At 48.5% G+C, this 8,334-nt stretch overlaps 1 protein-coding gene across 15 annotated transcripts in view; it reads left to right on the forward strand.

The window, feature by feature from the left end:
- The window catches only part of rimbp2b (RIMS binding protein 2b), a 601,236-nt gene that overhangs the window by 69,587 nt on the left and 523,315 nt on the right, over positions 1–8,334 (forward strand). For 14 of the 15 annotated variants that reach the window (XM_073051972.1, XM_073051967.1, XM_073051966.1 and 11 more), the window contains one exon: positions 5,311–5,401. The gene's annotated coding sequence lies outside the window, so the exon portion shown is untranslated. Of the gene's footprint in view, positions 1–5,310; positions 5,402–7,832; positions 7,919–8,334 lie in introns of those variants that run through there. The other variant, XM_073051973.1, reaches the window with a different exon arrangement.

Raw genomic sequence — 8,334 nt, forward strand, 5'->3', positions numbered from 1 at the left:
CCGCTTTGACAGGGTGAATAAGCCAAGTGAGGGTACTGGCGGGCTGGCATGCGAAATTCACTCCAGCGGGTGAGATCCAACGGCCAGGAAGGAGGTTCTGCAACGCTGTGTGGAGAGCGGAGGGCACAGAAGGCATCATGGTCATCCACTGTGACCAAGGAAGACCCCAGTTTGTGACTCATCGCACCACTAAATTCAGACATCCGAGGTCGAGAAAACGGAAGTGCCCCAGTGCGAAGGCTTTTCCAACTTTGAAAACCGTCCCACACAGGTTTTCAGATACGATGGACCATCACCACTACAGCAGCTGTTCAAAGTAAATTTATCATCAAAGTACATATGTGTCACCATATAAAACCCTGGGATTCATTTTCCTGTGGGCATGCCAAATAACCATTACAGAATCAATGGAAGACTACACCGACAGGACAGACTTAAGTGAACTTTGGTTCAACAGCCTGATGGTTGAGGGGTAATAACTGTTTTTGAACCTGGTGCTGTGAGTCCTGAGGCTCCTGTATTTCTTTACCGATGGCAGCAGTGAGAAGAAAGCACGTCCTGGGTGATGAGGGTTCCTGATGATGCTTTCGCTGCTTTCCTGCGACAGTGTCTCACGTAGATAGGCTCAGTGGTGAGGAGGGCTTTACCCTTGATGGACTGGGCTGAATCCACTACTTTTCGTAGGCTTTTCCATACAAGGGTATTGGTGTTTCCACACCAGGCTGTGATGCAGCCAGTCAATCCACTCTCCACCACACATCTATAGAAGCTTTAGATGTCATACTGAATCTTCGCTAACTTCTAAGGAAGTAGAGGCACTGCTGTGCGTTTTCTTCGTAAATGCACTGGGCCCAGGACAGATCTCCGGAAATGATAACTGCGAGGAATTTAATGTTACTGACCCTCTGCACTTCTGATGCCCTAATGAGGGCTGGCTCATGGACCTATAGTTTCCTCCTCCTGGAGTCAATAACCAGCTCCTCGGTCTTGCTGACCTTGAGTGAGAGGCTGTTGTGCCACCACTCAGACAGACTCTCAATCTCCCACTAATTTGCTGATTCATCACCACTTTTGATTTGATTTGAGAGCGGTGTCATCAGCAAACTTAACTACGGCATCGGAACTCTGCTTACCCACACGTTCATAGGTGTAAAGCGAGTAGGGCAGGGGGTTAAGCACGCAGCCTTGTGGTAAATCTGTGCTGAGGGAGATTGTCGAGGAGATGTTGTTGCCAATCCGAACTGACTGGGGTCTGCAAGTGAGGAAATCCAAGATCCAATTGCACAAGGGGGTATTGAGGTCATTGAATACCGTCATCCTCTCAAAACTTATCCTGAAGGTTATTGATTAGTTTTGAGGGGATGATGGTATTAGCCAATAAAGAGCATCCCGATGTATGCATGTTTGCTGCTCAGCTGTTCCAGGTTGAGTGAAGAGCCAATGAGATGGCATCTGCTGTAGAGCTATTGTGATGGTAGGTAAATTGGAACAGGTCCGAGTTGCTTCTCGGGCAGGAGTTGATATGCCTCATCACCAGCCGCTCAGAACACTACATCTCCGTGGTCGTACGTGCAACTGGACGATAGTCATTGAGGCACGTCACCACGTTCTTCTTCGGCACTGATGTGAGTGAAGCCTGAGTGAGAGGTTAAAGGTCCCAGTGAACACTCCAGCCGGTTGATCAGCACAGGTCTTTAGTCATCGGCCAGGATCCCCACCTAGGCCGGATGCTTTCCGTGGGTTCACCCTCCTGAAGGATGCTCAGAGGCTGAAGTCTCAGGATGATCAGGGACTGAGGGAGTTTGTGACGGTTCCTCCATGTTTGGACAGTCAAAGCTCACAACCCCCCCCCCGTCACCTGTGTCACTTGGCTTAGAGGGACCAGAGAGACCAGAGGTGCACTCTGCAGCTCGTAAAGGGTTAACACACCAGCTGTTATTCAGTGTTGGTGTATTTTGAAAGTAATTCCATCTTCAGGCGCAAGCGGAAATGAAATGTGTTTCAATTAGTTCAGTAAAGCAGGATGCACTGCTACGCTGGCCGAGACACCGATTATTATCTAATCCAGACATCGTGCAAGGATCCGCAGACCTTTTCATTAGATTTGTAAAATGGTTAAAAGGAAGTCAGTCAGTGAGTAAGCAGGGACTCGTTCACTCAGCCGAGGCAGATCAGCTTGATTAGATTCAGTTAATGGAGCAGGACTGTCTTCAGACAGCATCCCATCACTGAGGCAGAGGCCGTGGGGAGATCTGATCGAGGTTTATGAGATTATGAGAGGCATAGATAGAGTGGACAGGGAGTATCTGTTTCCCAGGGGTGAAATGTCTAATACCAGAGGGCATGCATTGAGAGAGAGAGGGGGATGCGAGGGGTAAGTTTTTTACTCAGAGAGTGACGAATGCACTGCCTGGAGTGCTGGTTTAAGGTGGTGCTGCCGAGGGTGGGGGACTACTTACTGGCAGGTAACAAAACAAGGGATACAACTGGGTACTTCTTAACACTTTTTCTGTAAAAAAATTATGGTAAACGATCACAATGAAGAGGTGAGCGGCTGAGTCGAGGGACAAAGTGTGCGGGTACGAGGAGAAATCGGAGTGAGGTTGAGGCATGTTTGAGGTAGAGTTGGTGCGAGCAGATCGGGTGAGTCAGAATGTAGGAGAAGCAGTCCACTTAAACCGAGAGCAAGGTTTGATCCATCTAAGTGCCTGGCTGATTTGGAAAGGTCGAGTATAGGCCGAAATGAAGCGGCGAGTTCCAGGCCCGGAGCGTATTGACGTGACGGGGCCTGGGTCGTAGTGCGAGGAACGGCCTGATGTTTGGGCGGTTTAAACGCCGGACCAGTTGAAAAGGCCGGGTGTCAGGATCGGAGGCGAGGGTCTCGCTGCTCTGTGATGTTTGCTCCATTCTTCACTGTTCCAGGCTTCATGTCTGAGGGCTCACTTTCATTCTAAATGCTATTTGCTGACTTTAATTGCACCATTTGTTTTTCTTCTCTCTCTGCACATTTGGCGTTTATCAGTAGTTTTTTTCATGGGTTCTATTTGGTTTCTTTATTTCGTGGCTGCCTGTAAGGAGACGAACCTCAAGGTTGTGTAATGTATATATACTTCGATAATAAGTGTACTTTGAACTTTGTAGAGGCAGAAACATTAGAGACTTTTAAAAGACGTTTAGATAGACATGAATGTGAGGAAAATGGAAGGATGTGGGCATTGTGTAGGCAGAAGAGATTAATTTAGTTGACCATTTGATTATTAATTTAATCGATTCAGCACAACATTGTGTGCTGAAGACCCTGTTCCTGTGCTGTACGGCTCTACATTAGATGTTCTATCACAGCCTGAAGCCTCGGTGATCCACAAATCACCGCACACTCGGGGGAAAACATGAGGAAAATGCTGGAGATGGAGAACAGGCAAGGAGTGAATGTGAGAAGGACAGAGAGAGAAAAAAGAGAGAGAAGAGAAAAAAAGGGTAAAAATAATAAATAGATAGATAAGGGATGGGGTAAGAAGGGGAGGGGGCATTAACAGAAGTTAGAGATATCAATGACACCTATCACCCGCCAGCTTGTGCTCCTCCCCGTCCCCACAATGACGTCCCCTGGCTTTTACCTGCTTCCTTTCCAGCCCTGGTGAAATGGAGGGTCTCGGCCCAAAACATCAACTGTCTGTTCCCCTCCGTAGATGCTGCCTGGCCTGCTGAGTGTCTCCAGTGTGTTGTGTGTGTTGTCAGAATGAGGTTTATTATAACTGACATCTGATGCTTGGTGGCAGCACCACAATGCAAGACATAAAATTACTGTGAATTATATTAAGAATGTGTGTGTGTGTGTGTGTGTGTTTGTGTGTTTGTGTGTGTGTGTGTTTGTGTGTGTGTGTGTGTTTGTGTGTGTGTATGTGTGTGTGTGTTTGTGTGTGTGTGTTTATGTGTGTGCATTTGTGTGTGTGTGTGTGTTTGTGTGTGTGTGTTTATGTGTGTGTGTGTGTGTTTATGTGTGTGCGTGTGTGTGTGTGTGTTTATGTGTGTGCATGTGTGTGTGTTTGTGTGTGTGTATGTGTGTGTGTGTTTGTGTGTGTATGTGTGTGTGTTTGTGTGTGTGTATGTGTGTGTGTGTGTTTGTGTGTGTGTGTGTGTGTGTTTGTGTGTGTGTGTGTTTATGTGTGTGTGTGTGTTTATGTGTGTGCATGTGTGTGTGTGTTTGTGTGTGTGTGTTTATGTGTGTGTGTGTGTGTTTATGTGTGTGCATGTGTGTGTGTGTGTGTGTGGGGGGGGGGGTGTGTGTGTGTTTATGTGTGTGTGTGCATGTGTGTGTTTATGTGTGTGTGCGTGTGTGTGTTTATGTGTGTGTGCATGTGTGTGTTTGTGTGTGTGCATGTGTGTGTTTATGTGTGTGTGCATGTGTGTGTGTTTATGTGTGTTTGCATGTGTGTGTGCATGTGTGTGTTTGTGTGTGTGCATGTGTGTGTTTATGTGTGTGTGCATGTGTGTGTTTATGTGTGTGTGCATGTGTGTGTGTTTGTGTGTGTGTGCATGTGTGTGTGTTTATGTGTGTGTGCATGTGTGTGTATATTCATCACCATCATTATGTGCCGTGTTGTATTTGACGTGGGCGATCACGGTCTTTCTGTGACCATGATTGTTCTTGGCAAATTTTTCTACAGAAGTGGTTTGCCATTGCTTCTTCTGGGCAGTGTCTTTACAAGACGGGTGACCCCAGCCATTATCGATACTCTTCAGAGATTGTCTGCCTGGTGTCAGTGGTCACATAACCAGGTTGTGATCTGCACCGGCTGCTCAAACGACCGTCCACCACCTGCTCCCATGGCTTCACGTGACCCTGATCAGGGGGTGGGTGGGGGAGGGTGCTACACCTTGTCCAAGGGTGACCAGCAGGCTAGGGGAGGGAAGGAGCACTTTACATCTCCTTTGGTAGAGACAATCTCCACCCCGCCACCCTAGAAAAATAAATATTGCAAAAAGAGAGCTAAGTAGTGAGGTAGTGCTCACGGGTTTATTGTCCACTCAGAAATCTAACGGCAGAGGGGAAGAAACTGCTCCTAAAATGCTGCGTGTGAGTCTCTAGCGGCATTCTGTACAACACCCCTGCATTTAAAAGCTTCCTCTTTCACAATATCCCGGTGAACCCCCCCCCCCTCCCCACCAGCTGATGGTTTTGGAGTCAGGGGAAGGACAGTGATTGAGCAGTCGTGAGCGGGGAATTCAGGGGAGCAGTGTACCCTCTGTGTGACCCTCTGGTTTCCTTCATCATCCTCACTCTCTCTCCCATTTTGTCCCCTTTCTCAGGAGAATGAGCTGAAAGGAATACCCCCGGGAATCGTCTGACTGGTGGCCGCATGCTCCCCGCCTTCCTCGGAAGAGGCCTCGTTACGAACAGGTATTCTGCTGATGGGGGTTGCAGAGCGGCAGAGAGACTGAGAGAGATGGAGACTGGCTCGTGCAGGGACAGGCTTAGAAATAAAAAAAACGCTTACAAGGCAGAGGAGAGCCAATCAGGTCATCCAACGGCAAAAACCTCTGGTCCAACCCAACAGGGCACCATTGTAGCTTAGGGCTTAACATAACGTTTTAAAGGACCTACAGACTGAGTTCAATTCCTACCGCTGTCTGTAAGGAGTTTCGAGTCATAGAAAACTATAGCAGAGAAACAAGCCCTTTGGGGTATTAAACTGCCTACTCCCATCAACCTGCACAGGGACCATAGCCCTCCATACCCCTCCCATCCATGTATCTATCCAAACTTCTCCTCAACGTTGAAATCGAAATCACACGCACACCTCTCGCTCCGGCAGCTCGTTCCACACTCTCACCACCCTCTAAGTCAGGGGCTCCCAACCCGGGGTCCACAGACTCCTTGCTTAATGGCATTAATAAAGGTTAGGAACCGCTGCTCTGAGTGGAGAAGTTTGTACATTCTCCATGTGACCACGTAGCTTTCCTAGAGGTGCTCCAGGTCCTCCCGCGTTCCAAAGGCGTATGGGATAATAAGTTGTGGGTATTCCATGATACTTAAGGGCTGCCCCCAGTACATCCTCGGGCTTTGTTGGTTGCAGACACAAATGACTTTGTTTCGATGTAGATGTGACAGGTAAAGGTAAACTTGGAACAGGCCTTCCTGGCCCTTCAAACCGCACCAACCCTGCCTTAATCACAGGAAAATTTACAAGGACCAATAACACACAAAGTGGTACATCTTTAGACTGTGGGAGAAAACCGGAGCTCCCACAGGTAACCCACTCGGTCACAGGAAGGAACGCACACATTTGCTTAAAGAGGACACCGGAATTGAACCGTGAACTCTGATGCCCCGAGCTGTAATAACGTGCTAATCACTATGCTCTGGTGGTGCCCTAACCTCCACACCCCCACAAATCCTGGCCTGGCCAGGCCCCCCTTTCTCCCCTCCAGGCCCTCAGCTCCATCCCCCAACACTACCTTTGACCCTGACCTCCACAACCATCTCTCCTCCAGCCCCTCACCTACAACCCTAACCCTGGCCCAAACAACCCTGCAAGAGCGGGCCCATGTCCCCCAAACCTGAATGATCATTGCCTGCAATCCAACCCCTCCCAACTCCAACCATAAGCAATAACTCCACCATCCCCATAAACCCATAGCGTATTTATAATCCATACCTTACGATAAATGTAAGAAGGAGAAAGATCTCAATAAATGCAAGTACTATTAGACTAGGTTAATGAAGGCATGGGCCACATCAAAGTGGCAGGGTCAAGTGACACTGATTCTCCTGTAACGAGATCAAGAAACACAAGATGGATAATTTTCCCACTGCCCTACAGTGAACGGTAGGGTTACACCCTAACCCTAACCCTCAACCTCTAAACCCTGAGCCCTAACCCGACTTCTGGGAGAGAATTTTCCAACTCTTTCACGTCCTTCCATTGACAACTCCGTATCCCTGTCACTGGGTTTAATCCACTGACCTGGGAAACCACCCTTCCTGTTTATTCTTTCCTGGCCCTTCAGTGAACAGTATGGCATTTGATCTGGGAATACAGGTGCATAATTCATTGAAAGTGGCGGCATAGGTAGGTAGGGTCATACAGGAAGTTTTTGACCTTCATAAATCAAAGTATTGAGTACAGGAGATGGGGTGTCATGTTGACGTTGTATAAGAAATTGGCGAGGACTGATTTGGAGTATTGTGTGCAGTTTTGGTCACCTACCTACAGGAAAGATGTGAATAAGGTTGAAAGAGTACAGAGAAAATTTACAGGGATGTTGCCAGGTCTGCGGAAAGATTGAATAGGTTAGGACTTTATTCCTTAGCATATGGGAAGACTGAGATTTGATAGAGGTATACAAAATTCTGAGGGGTATAGACAGGGCAAATACAAGGTTTATTCCCACTGAGGTCAGGTGGGACTATAACCAGAGGTCATGGGTTAAGGGTGAAAGGAGCAGACAGCTTAAATGGTTTAGCACTCACTAGATGGGCCGAAGGGCCTGTTTCTGTGCTGTATTTCTATTTCATGTACTGCTCAAGTCTCCTTCAGCCTCCTCTGTCCATCCTCTTCAATCTTCCCGCATTACCTATACAGCAGGAAACCCCTTCTGCACCCTCTCTCCATGTCAGTTGTGCATCTTTCTCAGGCTGTGGCCCCACGAGCATTCTACAGTTCCCTGTGAAGAAGGGTCTCGATGCAAAACATCGGCTGTTTATTCATTTCCATAGATGCTGCCTGACCTGCTGAGTTCCTCCAGCATCAGTTTTGTGTGTGTTGCTGTGGATTTCCAGCATCGGCAGGATCCCTGATGTATTCGTCTCCTTATGTTCCCTATCTCAGCTGACAAAGAAAGGTATCCCTGTCTGACCGTGGGGAGAACAGGGCAGGTCGACTCGCTGGAGAACTCCGCCAGCGGGCTAGCACAGGTGGGGTGAGCCATACGGAGGTTGGGGTGAGGAATTGGCCTGGGAGAGACAGGTGAGCGGGTTGAGGGGAGGTTGGGGTGCTGGGTGAGCTCAGGCAGGGGGGCAGTGGAAAGCTGTGGGGATTTGCCATGGGGGTGCTCTGGGTCTGTGCAGAATGGATCTGTCTGTTCAGAAATGCTGAACAGGATCAGGCTTGTTATCTCTGACGTGTGTCATGAGATTTGTTTGGTAGCTGTTGCTAGGATGCGCCGGGACATCATCAGTGATGTAACCTGGGTCATCGGGTGTTTTGGGTCTTTCAATATCGGACTGGCAACCCAGCCAGGGTTGATCAGTCCCCGGCTTGTGTCCCAGCAACACTGGTCCACGGGTCACACCGGCTGATCCATGGCCACCTGGAGGCTCGCTCAACAGCC

The sequence above is a fragment of the Hemitrygon akajei genome, chromosome 7 (assembly GCF_048418815.1).
Source record: "Hemitrygon akajei chromosome 7, sHemAka1.3, whole genome shotgun sequence".
NCBI classification, from domain to species: domain Eukaryota; kingdom Metazoa; phylum Chordata; class Chondrichthyes; order Myliobatiformes; family Dasyatidae; genus Hemitrygon; species Hemitrygon akajei.